The 18,282-nt window shown below is 42.1% G+C and overlaps 2 protein-coding genes across 17 annotated transcripts in view; one reads left to right on the top strand and one right to left on the bottom strand.

Annotated features, from left to right (window-relative positions):
* BIRC6 (baculoviral IAP repeat containing 6) overlaps nt 1–18,282 on the top strand; it is a 255,140-nt gene that overhangs the window by 20,701 nt on the left and 216,157 nt on the right. The window lies entirely within an intron of this gene.
* MEMO1 (mediator of cell motility 1) overlaps nt 1–18,282 on the bottom strand; it is a 652,780-nt gene that overhangs the window by 428,601 nt on the left and 205,897 nt on the right. The gene's annotated exons all lie outside the window — the stretch shown is intronic.

The raw sequence follows: 18,282 nt of genomic DNA, 5'->3' as shown, positions 1-18,282 counted from the left end.
TTTCAATCTCCTAGCTTCCCTGCCATAGTCCGCATCCGAGTCTATGAAAGCTTTCACTTTCGCTTTCAATCCTAACTTCTTTCCCACAGTCCATATCCGAGTCACGGCACCATTATGTCACTCCCCGTCTTCGTGGAGGAACGACACAGGACCCTGCGCTGTTCTTTTGTCTGCTCGGCCCTCCCCGGGTTTGCTGCTGGTTCTTCCCGGGTTGGCTACCGTCCCTTCCACCTCCGTGGAAGGGCGGTTCCCCCTGCCACTTTTCCCCACTTCCGCGGGGGAGCGGCACACCGCCGGCCGGCTCTCTCGGGGGCTGCACAGGTGTTCCTTCAGATAGATGTTCCTGGTGCATGTTGTCTCTCTCCTCCTTTATAGTCCTCTTCCGCCAATCCCAACTCTGCTACCCACACGCGGAGCACGCTGCTCTCCTCCAATCAGGAGCAGGATCAGCTCCTGGAGGTCATCACTCAAGTTGGCAAGAGGCAGCTGCGTAGAAGCTGTTTCCTCCTCTCCCAGCGCCATATTGTGGGAGAGCAGATGCATAGAATAAGTCTTAATTCCAGTAACTTAGTCTAGTCCGAGTTGCTCCCCACAGAAAGGGAAGGAAGAGATATCTGCGATATTTAGACCACTAGATTAACTAGTTTCATGTCTCAAATGTCTTTATTTCATGTTGTCTTAAGAATAGAGACTATTGCATTTTACCAATTTTAGCTTTAGTTTTAATATATTAAAAGCTTGAAATTCTATAAATTGATTGTTTTATTATATATGAAACAGTTTATTATATATTTAACAGCTCAGTTAAAGTACTTGCTTTTATAGGGGTCTATTTTCAGTGGGAAAAGATCTGTTAAAGATACACACATGCTGCGATAGGGTATGTCAGGTGGTAAAAATGCCATAAGGAAGATTAAAGCTGGTACGAGGATTGTGTTGAGATTGTTTTACCCATGGTCTGGGAGGGTCTGTGTCAGGTGACATTAGGCCAGCGATCTGCAGGAGGTGAGATAGCAACAATGCAGACATCCAGAAGTTTCTACTTAGAGTTAGATGGATTTTCATCATATTTGATTAGAATTTGACTTGGATTGACTTTAAAAATATCAGCTATGTGAGGATTGATGAAGCATCTGTGACTGCCATTCTAGAGGTGTGTGTCATCTATATTAAACAGAAGACAGTGAGTTCAAATAGAAATTCACAAGAGCACACACTCCAAATTGTAGAAGTATTTTGTTAATTTGTAGCTGAGTTACTTTCACATTGGCAACTTTTTATTTACAGATGGTCGTGAGTTCTCTTGTGTAACATCATACAGGGAAGCTAGTTCTCAAATTCTGTAGTTACAGCTGGGGGCAGCATCCTGTTGGAGGAAAATAACTGATGTTTCCCAAGGTGTTGAGAGATGTAACTGTGACCAAGTGAACAATTTTTATGAAAAAGGTGTAGAATATTCTGCAGGGAATAGAATTTTAGGGATTGAGCCCCATGCAGGGAAATTTTTTAGTGGCGATTATGTTTTCAAAGCTTTCTCAATTGATATCAGATAACTTAAGATTATAGTACAAATAAGAGTTACCTGGTAGTAGCTTTGGTTAAAGTGAATGAAGAAAATTGCAACTTAGAACTGTTGATTCCTATAATTCTGTGTCTTTCAGAGAACCTCTTTATGTTAAAGTATATACTGATTTTCCTGCTTGGAACAGTGTTACCCCTGCCGTCCATTTTACCCCTTGTTACCCTTGGTGGCCTAGCCACTGAGTTTTCCCAGACTTACTTGCTTGACATTTCTGTTTTTTGGGAACACTCATTTTGGTTTTAATACTTCAGTGCAATTATTAACAAAAGTTATTAAAAAGTTTTTCTTATTAAATGGTTTCTTTTTAGATAATTGTGTTTTGAAACCTTTGTGAGACCCTAACATTAGTTTAACACTTTCTTTATTGATTTTGAATGATGTTTGTATATAGTACAGTATAGGAGGCTGTTTTACAAATTGGAACTTGATAAGATCTTGGTGCAAATGGAAGTTTACTTGTGTTGTATCAGTTTGCAAAGACAGTATTTCTAATAGTAATTTTGTGAAACTTATGGATAAGGAGGGTTAACTGTACTTAATTAAATGTTTGGTAGACTTCTCCAATGAAACTGTATGGGCATGGAAGTTTCTTTGGACAATTTATGAATTCAGTTTTCTTAATAGTCAAAACTATTCAGATTATGTTTCCTTTTGGATGAATTTTGGTACTTGGTACATTTCATCTATGTTGTTTAATTTACATTGTAGATTTGTTGTTGCTACGCCTCAGTTACCCTTTCACCATTTGTAGTACCAAATTTGTCAATACAGATTACCCAGTTTCTCTGTGTAGAGTTAGTTGTTCTTTTATGTTTATTTAATTACTTATTTGAGAGGTAGAGTGACAGCAAAAGAGGAAGAGACAGGGAGGGAGAGGTATCTTCCATCAGCTGGTTCACTCTCCAAAGGGCTGCAACGGCCAAGGGATAGGCCAGGCTGAAGTCAGATGGCAGGAACTCAGGTACTTGTGCCATATTTTCTTTCTTTTTCTTTTTCTTTTCTTTTCTTTTCTTTTTTTTTTTTTTACAGACACAGAGACAGTGAATTTATATTACATACAACTACAGAGTTCTATAGAACAGAATTCTCTCTGGCCTTGTCAATCGGCCTGGATAGCGGCTTCCGCCAGAAGTGGAAAGTGGCTCAAAATGTATCACGTGACCTCCTGTGCCATATTTTCTGCCTCCTAGGACGTTAGCAGGAATCCAGATAGAAAGCTTGGAATAGCTGAGACATGATCAGGCACTCTAAGGGATGCAGGTGTCCCAGGCAGTTACTTAACCTGTTAAAATGCCTTTCCCTTCTTTAACATCTGTGGGATCCATAGAGTATCTCTCCTTTCATTCTCACTACTGATTAGGTATGTTTTCTCTTTTTTTGTTTGCCATTCTTGTTAGAGTTTTACCAGTTTTATTGATCTTTTCAAAGAACTACTGTTTTGCTCATATTGGTTTTTCTCTGTTTCTCTGTTTTTAATTTCATTGGTTTTTGCCGTTATGTTTATTATTTCTTTGCTTGTTTGGTTTTTTTTTTTTTTTTGCCCTTTTCTAGTTTCTGAAGTGGGAAGCTTAGGTTATTGATTTGAGACCTTCTTCCATACTGCAGTACAAGCATATAAAATTATTTATTCTACATACTGCTTTAGCTACATGTGACATTAAAAAGATTTTAAAAAATTCATTTGAGTGGTAGGGTGGGGAGAGCAAGAGCAAGCTGCCATCCATTGGTTTATTTTCCAGCTGCCAGGAATGACTGGTGAAGCCAGGAGCTGGAAACTAATCCAGGTAGTCACATGGGTGGCAGAAACCCAGTTACTTGAGCTATCACCCTCCTTTCCATGGTCTAAGCAGGAAGCAGAATCAGGAGCTGAGCTGGATGTTGAATTTAGAGAGTCTGATGTGGAACCCAGGTGTTTTAATTACTAGACTAAATGCTTGCTTATGCATGTGACATTTCAGTGTTGTAGATTTTCATTATCATTCAATTAAAAATATTTTCTGAGTCACTAGGAACTTTTCTCATTGACTTACGGATTATTTAGAAATATGTTGACTAATTTCCAAATGTTTAGGATTTTCCTGCTATTTTTCTCTTCTTAATTTCCAAATCCATTGTATGATCAAAGAACATTCTATTGATTTCAGTTTTTAGTGTGTATTAAAGTTTATTTTATGATCCGGGGTATGAGTCTCATGATGAATGTTCCATATGTACTTGAAAAGGGTATGTGTTCCACTGTTGATAGGTAGAATATTCTATAATTGTCCATTGGTTTCTGGTGGTATTCAGATTCTCTAAACCTTTGCTAGTTTTCGGTATACTAGTTCCATTAGTATTGAAGTCTCCAGCCATGATTATGGATCTCTGTTTTGCCTTTCAGTTCTGTTAGTTTTTACTGTATGTATTTTATGATTCTTAGTGCATGCATATTTAGAAATGCTGTTTCTTCTTTGTGAATTGATCATTTAATCATCAGATAATATTCTCTTTTATTCCTGGAAAATTTTCTTTGTTAGGATCTCTGTATGATATTGACATTGGCATTGTGTATCTTTGGCATTGGCATTGTGTATCTTTTCCCCATACTTTTAAAAATTATTTTTATTTATTTTGAAAGAGTTAAATAAAGTGAGTACGAGAGAGGGAGGGGAAGGGAGGGAGGGAGAGAGGGAGGGAGGGAGGGAGAGAGAGAGAGAGAGAGATCTTCCATCCGCTGGTTCACTCCTCAAATGGCTGCAGTGGCTCAAGCTGAGCTGATCCAAAGCCAGGAGTCAGGAGTTTCTTCTGGGTCTCCCACGTGGGTGCAGGGGCCCAAGGACTTGGCCCATCCTCCACTGCTTTTCCAGGCCATTTTCAGGGAGCTGAATCAGAAGTGGAGCAGATGGGACTCCAACCAGAGCCCACATGGCATGCTGGCACTCTTGCCTGGGGCTTTAACCTGCTGCACCATAGTGTCGGCCCCTCCCCATACTTTTACTTTTGCCTTTTTAGAAGATTAAGAGTTTCCTGTAGGCATCATAGGATGGGCTTCTGTGTGTGTTTGTGTGTGTAAGAGAGAGAGAGCTAGAGAGTATGTTGTGACAATGTCTTTCAGTTGGCATATTTATTCTATTTATATTAATTATTTATGTTTTTGATTTAAGTATTTCTTTTTCCTTGAATTTCTGTCTTTTAGGTGAATGATTTTTTTAGTTGCTTTATCTGTTGTGGTTTTGATCATAATTTAATTTTAGTACTTTCTCGAAAGATTATATGTGTTTAACTTTTCAGAGTCTTTCTTTAAAAAAAAATTATTTGGAAGGCAGAGTTAGGAAAGGGAGGGCAGAGAGACAGAAAAGTTGGTCTTCCATTCACTGGTTTGCACCCCAGATGACTACAGTGGTCCTGACTGGGCCAGGCCAAATGAATGCAGGAGCCTGGAAGTCCATCCAGATCTGTGACATAGGTGGCAGGGTCTCAAGCACTTGAGCCATTTTCTGCTACTTCCCCATGTGGATCAGAAGTGGGGCCTGCTCATGTAGGGTACTGCCATTATAGGTGCTGACTTAATAAGCTGCACCACAGTGCAGATCCCCGCAGTATGCCTTTAATGAATATTTTATCACTTGACATCAGAAAGATGCCTTCTCCACACTTATGTTACAGGTGTTTTGTTATGTCTACATACATTGAAAACCCCAATAGACAGTGTAATAATTTTTGCTTCCAGCTGTTAAATATATTTTAAAGAACTGACTCGAAGAATTGTTGGTTATATTTACGATTTATGTTTTCTTCTCTTGTTATTAATATCCTTTCTCTTGGGCAAACTTCCTTTTGGGATTCATTTTGAATAGTTTTGCTGGCAAAATTTCCCTTTAATACTCACTTGTATGAGAATGTCTGTATTTTACTTTCATCCCTCAGGGATATTTTTTGCTGAATATAGAAATTTTAAAAAAATTATTTATTTGAAAGACAGTACAACAAAAAGAGAGCGATAGAGACAGAGAGACAGGCAAGCAGAGAAATTGAGATCAAGATATTTTCCATCTTGTTCACTCTGCAAATAAATGGCTGTAGTGGCTGAGGCTGGGTCAGGCTGAAGTCAGGAGCCAGGAACTCCATCCTGGTCTCACACATGGGAAGCAGGTTCCCAGATATTTGGGCCATCATCCTCTGCCTTCCCAATTGCTTTGGCAAGGAGCTGGATTGGAATCAGGGCAGCAGGACTTGAATTGGCACTCCAGGATGGGATTCTGATATTGCAGGTGGTGGCTTGACCTGGTACATCTCAGTGCCAGTCCCCAAGGGATAGGATTGTGGGGAGCAACTGGGAGCAACTCGGACTAGACTAAGTTACTGGAATTAAGACTTATTCTATGCATCTGCTTTCCCACAATATGGCGCTGAGAAGGGAAACAGCTTCTACACAGCTGCCTCCAGTTCAACCAATAAACTGTGGGACCTGCTCCTGATTGGAGGAGAGCAGCGTACTCGGCGTGTGGGTAGCAGAGTTGGGATTGGTGGAAGAGGACTATAAAGGAGGAGAGAGATGGCATGCACCAGGAACATCTAAGGGGAACACCTGTGCAGCCCCCGAGAGAGCCGGCCGGCGGTGTGCCGCTCCCCTGCGGAAGTGGGGAAAGTGGCCAGGGGGAACTGCCCTTCCACGGAGGTGGAAGGGATAGTAGCCAACCCGGGAAGAACCAGCAGAAAACCCGGGGAGGGCCGAGCAGACGAAAGAACAGCGCAGGGTCCTGTGTCGTTCCTCCACGACGAGGGGGAGCGACATAGGATTTTTTTTTCAGTGATTAATAAGTGTCCCACTGCCTAATAAATCCTTTGGATTTTAATGATACATGTATGTAATCACTGCATCCCTATAAATAATGTATCATTGTTTTCTGATGGCTTTCAAGATTTATTTGTTAGTTTTTTAGTTTTCTGCAGTTTATTGTGTCTGTGAATTTTTTTGTTTTTACAGATTGATAACTATTTTTTCCCTCAAAAATTTTTACTTAAGGAATATTAACTTCATACTTTTCATAAATATAACTTGAGGATTATAGTGATTCTTCCTACCATACCTCCCTCTTCCTCCTCCCTCGCCTATTCCCATTCTTAATTTTTACTAAGATCTATTTTTTCTTCAAGATTTATTTATTTTACTTGAAAGTCAGAGTTACACAGAGAGAGGAGAGGCAGAGAGAGAGAGAGAGAGAGAGGTCTTCCATCCGCTGGTTCACCCCCCAGTTGGCTGCAACGGCCAGAGCTGCGCTGATCTGAAGTCAGGAACCAGGAGCTTCCTCTGGGTCTCCCACGTAGGTGCAGGGGCTCATGGACTTGGGCCATTTTCTATTGCCTTCCCAGGTCACAGCAGAGAGCTGGATCGGAAGAGAAGCAGCCGGGTCTTTAACCAGCGCCCATATGGGATGCTGGTGCTTCAGGCCAGGGTGTTAACCTGCTGTGCCACAGTGACGGCCCCAAGATCTATTTTCAACTAACTTCATACATATACGGTTAACTCTATAATAAGTAAAGTTGTCAACACATTTTATGGGAAAAAAAAAAACTGTTCCTCAACAGTCAAGACAAGGGCTGTTCAAAGTCATTGCATCTCGAAGTGTTAATTTCACTTTTTTTTTTTTTTTGACAGTCAGAGTGGACAGTGAGAGAGAGAGACAGAGAGAAAGATCTTCCTTTTGCCGTTGGTTCACCCTCCAATGGCCGCCACGGCTGGTGCGCTGCGGCCGGGAAAGAATCCGGTGCCCTGACCAAGACTAGAACCGGGTGTGCCGGCGCCGCTAGGTGGAGGATTAGCCTGTTGAGCCGCGGCGCTGGCCTAATTTTACTTCTATAGACTGTCTTTTAGGTGCTCTATTCACAGATCAGGGAGAACATATGGTATACTTTTGGGACTGGCTTATTTCACTAAGTATGATGTTTTCCATTTTCATCCATTTTGTTGCAAATAAAAGGATTTTTTTTAACCACTGAGAAGTATTTTGTGGTGTATATATCCCATAATTTCTTTTATCTTGTCTTCAGTTGACATTTGGGTTGATTCCATATCTTAGCTATTGTGCGTAAACATGGGGGTACAGATAACTCTTTCATATGCTGATTTCATTTCCCTTCGGTGAATTCCCAGGAGTGAGATGGCTGGGTCATATGGTAGCTCTGTATTCAAGTTTCTGAGGTATCTTCATATTGTCTTCCATAGTGGTGGTACCAGTTTACATTCCTACCAGCAGTGGATTAGGGTACCCATTCCCCCACATCCTATTCAGCATTTGTTGTTTGTTGATTTCTGTGTGAAGGCCATTCTAAGAGGGGTGAGGTGAAACCGCATTGAAGTTTTGATTTGGATTTCCCTGACACCTGATCCTGAGCGTTTTTTCATGTGTCTGTTGGCCATTTGGATTTCCTCTTTTGAGAAATGCCTATTTAAGTCCTTTGCCCATTTCTTAACTGAGCTGTTTTTGTGTGTGTGTGTGTGTGTGTGTGTGTGTGTGTTTTGACAGGCAGAGTAGACAGTGAGAGAGAGAGAGACAGAGAGAAAGGTCTTCCTTTTGCTGTTGGTTCACCCTCCAATGGCCGCTGCGGCTAGTGCGCTGCGGCCAGCGCAACGCGCTGATCTGAAGGTAGGAGCCAGGTACTTATCCTGGTCTCCCATGGGGTGCAGGGCCCAAGCACTTGGGCCATCCTCCACTGCACTCCCTGGCCACAGCAGAAAGCTGGCCTGGAAGAGGGGCAACCAGGACAGAATCCGGCACCCCGACCGGGACTAGAACCCGGTGTGCTGGCGCCGCAAGGCAAAGGATTAGCCTATTGAGCCGCGGCGCCAGCCTTGGGTTGTTTTTGTTGTTGTTGAGTTTCTTGATATCTTTATATATTTTGGTTATTAATCCTTTATCGGTTGCATAGTTTGCAAATAATTTCTCCCATTTTGTCAGTTGCCTCTTCACTTTGCTGAGTGTTTCTATTCCAGTACAGAAGCTTCTCAATTTGATATAATCCCATTTGTCAATTTGGACTTTGATTGCCTGCGCCCCTGGGGTCTTTTACAAGAAATCTTGGCCTGTGCCAAATCTTGCAGGTTTCCCCAATGTTCTCTAATAATTTGATGATATTGGGTCATAGATTTAAACCATTTTGAATAGATTTTTGTGTAAGGTGTAAGGTTAGGGTCTTGCTTCATACTTCTTCATGTAGAGGTTAAGTTTTGCCAGTACCTTTTGTTAAAAAGAGACTGTTCTTGCTCCAGGCATTGATTTTAGCTCCTTTGTAAAAAATAAGTTGGTTGTAGAAGCATGGGTTGATTTCTGGTGTTTCTATTCTGTTCCAATGGTCTATCCATCTGTTTTTGTACCTGTACCAGGCTGTTTTGATTATAACTGCTTTGTAGTATGTCTTGAAATCTGGTATTGTGATACCTCCTGCTTTGTTTTTGTTGTGTAAGATTGCTTTAGCTATTTGGTGTCTCCTGTTTTTTTATATGGATTTCAGCATAATTTTTTCTGTATCTGAGAAGAATATCCTTGGTATTTTGATTGGAATCACATTGAACCTGTAAATTGCTTTTGGAAGTATGGACATTATGATGATATTGATTCTTCCAATCCATGAACATGGAAGATTTTTCCATTTGTTGTGTCTTTCTTTTTTTTTTTAATGTTGTGTAATTGTCATCATAGAGATCTTTGATATCCTTGGTTAAATTTATTCCAAGGTATTTTTAAAAGCTATTATGAATGGTGTTAATCTTAGAAGTTCTTTCTCAATAGTTGAGTTGTCTGTGTATACAAAGGCTATTGATTTTTCTGTGTTGAATTTATATCCTGCCACTTCACCAAACTATTCTATGAGTTCCAATAGTCTCTTAGTGTTAGTCTCTTAGAGTTCAATAGTCTCTTTTTGATCCACTATATATAGAATCATGTCATTGTCTACGCCCATACCACCCTGAATGCGCCCGATCTCTGAAGCTAAGCAGGGTCGGGCCTGGTTAGTACTTGGATGGGAGAATCTTGTCTTTTGCAAATAGGGATAGTTTGAGTTCCTCCTTCCCAATTTGTATCCCTTTGATTTCTTTTTCTTGCCTAATGGCTCTGGCTAAAACTTCCAGGACTGTTGAATAGCAATGGTGAGAGTGGGCATTCTTTTCTGGTTCTGAATCTCAGTGGGATTGCTTCTAACTTTTCCCCATTCAATATGATGCTGGTTGTGGGTTTGTCATAAATTGTCTTGATTGTGTTGAGAAATGTTCCTTCTATATCCAATTTGCTTAAAGTTTTCATCATGAAAGGGTGTTGTATTTTTGAGTTTTGAATAGCTTGACAAGAATTGGAGTTAGTTCTTCTTTAAATATTTGGTAGAATTCAGCAGTGAAATCATCCAGTCCTGGGCTTTTCTTTGTTGGGAGGGTCTTTATTACTGATTCAATTTCCATCTTGGTTATTGGTCTGTTTAAGTTTTCTGTGTCTTCATGGCTCAGTTTAGGAAGGTTGTATGTGTGCAAGAATCTATCCATTTCTTTTAGGTCTCCCGATTTGTTGGCATACAGTTCTTTGTAGTAATTGCTGCTGATGATGCTTATTTCTGTGGTATCTGTTGTTACATTTCCTTTTTCATCTCTAATTTTACTGATATCTCCCTCCTTTTTTTTTTTTTTTTTTTTTGGTTAGTTGGGTCCATGGTATGTTAATTTTGTTTATTTTCTCAGAAAACTAGTTTTTCGTTTCACTGATCTTTTGTTTTTTTTTTTTTTTTTTTTTTTTGCTTCAGTTTTGTTTATTTCTTCTCTAATATTAAACCAGGAACTTCTTCTGGGTCTTTCACCTGGGTGCAGGGTCCTAAGGACTTGGGCCATCCTCCACTGCTTTCCCAGGCCATATCAGAAAGCTGAATCAGTAGTGGAGCAGCCAAGACTCAAACTGGCGCCCATATGGGATGCCGACCCTGCAGGCAGTAGCTTTACCTGATATGCCACAGCACTTTCCCCCTCCCATGTTTTGATATGTTGTGTTGTTGTCTTTATTCATTTCTAAAATTTTTTTGATTTCTCTTTTGATATCTTTAATGACTCACTTTTCATTCAGGAGTGTGTTGTTCAATCTCCATGTGTTTACATATATTTTATAGATTCTTGAGTTGTTGATTTTCAGATTGATTTCATTGTGGTCAGAGAAGATGTGTGGTGTGAGCTTTTTGAGTTTGCTGAGACTTGCTTTATAGCCTAGCATGTGGTTTATTCTAGAGAAAGTTCCGTGAGAACAGTGTATATTTTGCATCTGTAAAATGAAAAGTTCTGTAGATATCTGTTAGGTTCATTTGGTATATAGTGTCAATTCTGTTGTTTCCTTGCTGATTTTCTGTGGTTGATCTGTCCATTGTATTGGAGTCTATTTCTCCCTTTAGATCTCTTATCATTTCTTTTAAATAGCCAGGTGCCCTGTAATTAGGCACATATGCATTTATTATGGTCACATCTTCCCTTTGAATTGACCCCTTAATTAATACATAATGCCTTTCTTTGTCTCTTTTAACAGTTTTTGTGTTAAAGCCTATTTTGTCTGATATTAGGTTGGTTACACCAGCTCTTTTTCAGTTTTTGTTGTCATGGAATATCTTTTTCCATCTTTTCACTTTGAGTCTGCATGCATCTTTGTTAGTGAGATGTTTCTTGTAGAAAACAAATCGATGGGTTTTGTTTTTTAATCCATTCAGCCAGTCTATATCTTTTAAATATAGAGCTAGGGCCATTTACCTTCAAGGTAACTATTGATAAATAATGATGTGGCCCTGCCATTTCCCCATAAATATTCCTATTGATTTCCTTTGTACTTTCTCTGGGAGATTTTCTGCCTTTATTTTTTTTTCGTAGTGATGAAGCAGGTTTCTGTGTTTCTGTGTGTAGCACATCCTTAAACATCTTTTGTGAGGCAGGATGAATGGTGACAAATTCTTTGAATTTCTGTTAGTTATGGAAGGTCTTTGACCTTTATTCATAAATGAGAGCTTTGCAGGGTACAGTATTCTGGGTTGACAGTTTTTTTTTCTTAGGACTGGAATATATCTTGCCTTTCTCTCTTAGCCTGTAGGTTTGAGGTCCTCTGTGAGTCTAGTTGGAGATCCTCTTTTTTTTTTTTTTTTTTTTTTTTACAGCCAGAGTGGACAGTGAGAGAGAGAGAGAGACAGAGAGAAAGGTCTTCCTATACTGTTGGTTCACCTCACAATGGCTGCTGCGGCCAGCGCATCGCGCTGATCCAAAGCCCAGAGCCAGGTGCTTCTCCTGGTCTCCCATGTGGGTCCAGGCGCCCAATCACTTGGGCCATCCTCCACTGCCTTCCCGGGCCACAGCAGAGAGCTGGACTGGAAGAGGAACACCAGGAACAAGAACCCGGTGCCCATATGTGATGCTGGCGCCACAGGTGGAGGATTAGCCAAGTGAGCCACGGCGCCAGCCCCTGCTTCTGATTACTTCTAAGTTATCCTACGATCAAGTTTTTGAATTCCATTTCTGGCATTTTGTCAATCTCTTCATCTTCACAGTCTAGAATTGAAGTGTTTTGGTTTTTTTTAGGGGCATCATGTTGTCTTCCTTATTCTTGTTTGTTGAATTGCTGTATTTATTATTAGGCATTTGTGGATATACTTGTCTATTTTTTTTTCTCTCTCTGTGATGGCTTTTATCTTTGAACTGGGCCTCTGTGACTTAATGGAGTGTCTGCTCTTTCAGTGAATACTCAGAGGTGTGGTCTGGGTCTAGTCAGGGGACTATTCAGTTCTTCAGTGTGATGGGATTGTCTAAGGTGACTCCTAAGTTCGGCATGGTAAATCTCTCTTTTTTTCAATCAGTGGGTCATTTTTTCATTTCTGTTGGCATGGTCGCATGCTCACCTCCTCTGTAAAGGAGACAATGCGTGGGCGCTAGCCTGAGTGGGTACAGTTTTCATCTGTGCTGCCACAGGAACCACACAAAGGATCTGTGCAGTCCTTGATGTGAACATGGATCTGGGAACAGTGACCCTCACCAAGGTTTCATGGAGCCACGAGCGTGTGGAGCCACCAGCAGTGACTACCCAAAATCCTATCCATACCCTGCACCCTCCCATGCAGCCATAGTGTTTTCACAGTCCTGGCACACAATGCTCTCACAGTCATGAGCTCCCAGCCCCCTGTCAATTCTCTCAGCCAGACTCAAGACATCTCTGCTTGGCTGGTTGCTGGGTACATGGAAACAAACTGCCACAGCTGTTGTGTATGTCCAAAATGGCACGCGCTCTCTCTTGGCTAGTTACAGGACACTGTTGTTGGGTGGTCGGGGAGAGAGAAACACATCCCCCTTTATTTTTCTCTCTAAGTTGGCAGGTACACTGTCCCCCACAGGGCTCCAAGCTGGACTCCCGCCAGGCTCTTCCTGCAGCTTTATCTCCAGTGTCTTGGGCTACTCCAGTGTGGTCTCAACTCACTCAGAAGCAGGTGCTGAGGCTCTGAGCTGTGTGCATCCACACCCTATGTGTAGGTCCACAGTGTCCCTCTAATTTGTGTGGAGTTTCCTCTGCTGTTTTCTCTTTAACTGTTCCCTGAGACTATGATCTCTCCACTTTTTTTTTAAACTATCTTTCCCTATCCTAGAGCAGTAAGCTCCCTCCCTGTTCTGCCATCTTGACTCCATTCTGAATTGTCTGTGAATTTTTAACTTGTTTTTGTGAAGATTCTCCTTCCTACAGAAGAAAACTCGCACCAATGCAAATCAGTAGTGTTAGTGTTGAGTTTGCCAACTGCGGCCTGCCACTGCTGTGGCTCTCAGGCTGTTGCTTCCTGCTTCTGTCAGTACAGCAGGCCGCTTGTTTACATTTGCCTGACTGCTCTTACAGAGTTGAGTAGTTGTGTGAGGCGATGTACCTCTCACAGCCCAAAGTAACTGTTATATGACCCTTTTCAGAAGAAGTTTGCTGACCTCTGAAGAAGATAGAGGATATACCAGTTTTTCCTTCATTAAAATTTGGTATTTGAACTTTTTTTTTTGACAGGCAGAGTGGACAGTGAGAGAGAGACAGAGAGAAAGGTCTTCCTTTGCCATTGGTTCACCCTCCAATGGCCACTGCGGCCGGTGCACCGCGTTGATCCGATGGCAGGAGCCAGGAGCCAGGAGCCAGGTGCTTTTCCTGGTCTCCCATGGGGTGCAGGGCCCAAGCACCTGGGCCATCCTCCACTGCACTCCCTGGCCACAGCAGAGGGCTGGCCTGGAAGAGGGGCAACCGGGACAGAATCTGGTGCCCCGACCGGGACTAGAACCTGGTGTGCCGGCGCCGCTAGGTGGAGGATTAGCCTAATGAGCCGCGGCGCCGGCCGGTGTTTGAACATTTTTGAACTTTTTCTCTGTCAGTTTAAAAATTCTAATGGGTTTAGGATATGTGCAAGAAATCTCCCTCATGCTGCCCCCACATTTAAAAACTGAAAGTAACTTTTTTATGCCAACTTCCCTTGAAAATATAAAAATTTTAGCTAAGCGGAGCTTGACGTTCGTTCGTTCTTTTTTTTTTTCTTTAAAAATTTATTTATTTATTTGAAAGCATTACATTGAGAGAGAAGGAGAGGCAGAGAGAGAGAGAGAGGTCTTGCGTCTGCTGGTTCACTGCCCAGTTGGCCACAATGGCTGGAGCTGTGCCGATCCGAAGCCAGGAGTTTCTTCTGGGTCTCCCACACAGGTGCAGGGTCCCAAGGACTTGGGACATCTTCCGCTGCTTTCCCAGGCCACAGCAGAGAGCTGGATCAGAAGTGGGGCAGCGGGACTTGAACTGGTACCCATGTGGGATGCTGGCACTGCAGGCAGTGACTTTACCCACTACACCACAACACCAGCCCATTAACTTTCTTTAAGAAATATATATTTGGCTGGTGCCGTGGCTTACTTGGCTAATCCTCTGCCTGCTGGTTCCAGTCCCGGTTGGAGCGCCAGATTCTGTCCCGGTTGCTCCTCTTCCAGTCCAGCTCTCTGCTGTGGCCCGGGAGTGCAGTGGAGGATGGCCCAAGTGCTTGGGCCCTGCACCCACATGGGAGACCAGGAGGAAGCACCTGGCTCCTGGCTTCAGATCAGTGCAGCGCTGGCTGTAGCAGCCATTTGGGGGGTGAACCAACGGAAGGAAGACCTTTCTCTCTGTCTCTCTGTCTCTCTTTCTCTCTCTCTCTCACTGTCTAACTCTGCCTGTCAAAAAATAAAAAAAAAGAAAGAAAAAAGAAAATAGTTAATGTGTCAAGGTAGGATTTAATTTTTTAAGATGTAAGTCTGGGAAATTTAGTTGAAATAGGGGTTGTAAGTTACATTTATTTCATATTATTTGCAGCGTTAAAATTTATTGACATTGATGAATAGTAACGCTACCAAACCATGAACAAAAGCAATAGAGGAAAAGTATGGGCTAAGAAGAGATAATAGTATATGAGACTCAAAGGACATTTTCTATTGAGTGACACAGTTAACCGCCAATACAGGTCTCTCGGTTACTTGTTCTTTTTTTGAAGGCTTATTTGTAAGTCAGAGCTACAAAGAAAGAGGGAGAGACAGACAGAGATTTTCCATCTGCTAGTTCACTTCCCAGATGGCTGCCAGGAGTTTCATCCAGGTCTTCTACATGGGTGGCAGGGGCCCAAATATTTGGGCTACCTTCCATTGCTTTTCCTAGCCCACTAGCAGGGAGCTGGATTGGAAGTGGAGCAGCCGGGACTCATAGGGGATAGCGGCATTGCAGGTGGTGGCTTTATCTGCTATACCACAATGCCAGTTCCTTCTGTTCTCTTTAATGGAAAGTTATATTCTTAAAATTATGATTTTTCTGTATAAAAAAAGTTGAAATTTACCTTCTTGTTAAATAGGTGTAACTTTTGCTGTGTAAATACTCAATTTTGGGTCAGACTTAAGCACACATGGATTTCTTCTGTTATTTTTATTATTTATTTAAAGACTTACTTACTTATTTGAAAGAGTTAGAGGGGAGGGGGAGGGATTGAGCTTCCATCTGCTTGTTTACTCCGCAAATGACCATAACAGCTGGGCCTGGGCCAGGTGAAAACTAGGAGGCAGGAGCTCAATAGGTTAATCCTCTGCCTGTGGTGCTGGCACACCGGGTTCTGTCCCTGTCGCTTCTCTTCCTGTCCAGCTCTCTGCCATGGTCCGGGAGTGCAGTGGAGGATGACCCAAGTCCTTGGGCCCTGCACCCACATGGGAGACCAGGAGAAGCACCTGGCTCTGGGCTTTGGATCAGTGCGGTGCGCTGGCCACAGCGGCCATTGGGGAGTGAACCAATGGCAAAGGAAGACCTTTCTCTCTGTCTCTCTCTCACTGTCCACTCTGCCTGTCAATAAAAAAAAAAGATTTTCCCTAACCCAGTTAGAAATGGAAAGTGGATTCAACCGAGTGAACAGTGTTCTGTTGTAGGTTGCCATATGGACAGGAACGACTTCTAAGAAGTTGTCAGCATCACTGTTGTTACTGCCCCGTATTTTGAGCACCAGTATTACATAATGCAAGAAGTTCAGAAAAACATTGTTGACTGTTTTTTTCTGTCACGTTCTTTTGAGGAATCTCTAGTGACATCATATGGTATCTTAGGGTTACGTGGCAACTCATACAAAAACCCTGGAATTTCTCATGTTTTATACATATCTGGTAAAGTTTTTTTTTTTTAATTAATTTATTTGAAAGTTACTGAGAGAAAGAAGAGGTAGAGATAGAGATAGATTTTACACATGCTGGTTCACTTCCCAAATGGCTGCAATGGCTGGAGTTGGGCCAGGGTAAAGCCAGGAGCCTGGAATTCCATTTGGATCTCCCACATAGGTGGAGGGGTCCAACCACTCACATATTTTTTTTTTTTTTAACTTTTTAAAAGATTTATTTATTTATTTGAGAGGCAGAGTTACAGAGAGAGGGAGAGATTTCCATCTGCTAGTTCACTCCCCAAATGGCCGCAGTAGCCACAGCTGAGCCGATCTGAAGCCAGGAGCCAGGAACTTCTTCTTGGTCTCCCATGTAAGTGCAGGCCTTAGCAGAGAGCTGGATGGGAAGTAGAGCAGAGGAGCAGCCGGGACACAAACTGGTGCCCATATGGTATATCAGTGCTGCAAGCAGAGGCTTAGCCTACTATGCCATAGTGTTTGCCCAATGCTCACACGTGGTGCATTAGCCAGGAGCTCTTTTCTGAAGTGGAACACCTTCCCCTATGGGAGGTGGTTCAAGTCCCAGCTGCTCCACTTCTAATCTAACTTCCTGCTAATGTGCCTCAGAAATCAGTGGAAGATGGTCCGAGTGTTTGGGCCCCTGCTCCCGTGTTGGACACCCAGGTGGAGATCCAGACTTCTGGCTTTGGCATTGCAGTTTGGGGCAGTAAAACAGTGGGTGGAAGATCTCTGTCTCTGTAACTCTGCCTTTCAAATAAATAAATTTTTAAAAAAAGGATTACTTAAATTCACCTTTGCAGTTTTATGGTTGATGTATTCACTGGCTCTCCATTAAAAATATTCTTATTTTCTAAAAAAATTTTTTAAATTAAGAGCTGTCAACTCAATCCAGGTCTCTCCACATGTTACTTGACAGCCCTGCTGTCTTTTAGAGTTTGCATTGCTGGAAGCAGGAGTTGGGAGCTAGAGCCAGGAATCAAACCTAGACACTCCAGTGTGGGACACAGCTGTCTTAACGACAAGGCTTATGCCCCCCCCCCCCCCCCCCAGTATCCTTCTGATCAGGGAACAGTGATATTTAGTGATAGCTAACTATGCCTTCCTAGTAGTGGTTGAACTAGAGTCTTTCTTTACTTGTTCTTGCAAGTTCGGTTATAAAAGTATTTTCCATCATTTCATCTCATGTATAAAGCCCTCAGGAACTTGTGAGATAATTTTCCAGCAACAATCTATGCTGATTGTGTTTTGCAAAAACAAAAAAAGAACAACAAAAATAGTGAAAAGTATTTACTTTAATAGTTTTATGCTTTAATTCTGAAACAATTTTGCAAGAATAGTACGGGACAAAGAACTTTCCTATACCCTTTATTCAGTTCTACCAGTTCTACCAATTTTATACCACATTTGGTTATCATTCCCCCATGCGTATGCATGCTACTTTTGTCCTCTTTGAGAGTTGGTTCCATATATCATGTTCCTTTGCCCCATAATGTTTTTGTGTTTATTTATACAAACAATTATTCTCTCTTTTTTAACAGCAATATAGTCGTCAAGTTTTTAAGCTTTGTTTTAAAAACTTAAGAGACTGGGGCTGATGTTGAGGTGCCCTGGGTTAAACTACTGCTTGCGTCAGAAGCATCCTATATTAGACCATTGGCTGGAGTCCCAGGTGCTCTGCTTCCAATCCAGCTTCTTCATGGTGTGCCTGAGAAGGCAGTGAAACATGGCCCAAGTGCTTGGGCCCCTGCTACCCCCTTGGGAGACTTTGATGCTGTTCCTGGCTCCTGAATTCAGATTGGCACAGCTCTTGCTGTTGTGGCCATTTAGAGTGAGCCAGTGGATGGAAGGTATTCTCTCTCTCTCTCTTTCTCTCTCCTCCTCCATCCCCCTCTCTCTCCCTCTCTCCCCCTCTCTCCCTCACTCCCCCCCCCCTTCTTCCCTCCTGTCTCTGTCACTCCGCCTTTCATATAAATAATCTTAAAAAAAAAAAAAAAAAAGAGAGAGATAAATACTTGGGCTGAGAGCCAGGAACT

The sequence above is a fragment of the Oryctolagus cuniculus genome, chromosome 2 (genome assembly GCF_051225735.1).
Source record: "Oryctolagus cuniculus isolate XC-2025 breed Fujian yellow rabbit chromosome 2, ASM5122573v1, whole genome shotgun sequence".
Taxonomy (NCBI): Eukaryota; Metazoa; Chordata; class Mammalia; order Lagomorpha; family Leporidae; genus Oryctolagus; species Oryctolagus cuniculus.
Note: the sequence above shows the minus strand (reverse complement) of the source record. Positions and strands in the feature narration are given on the sequence as shown.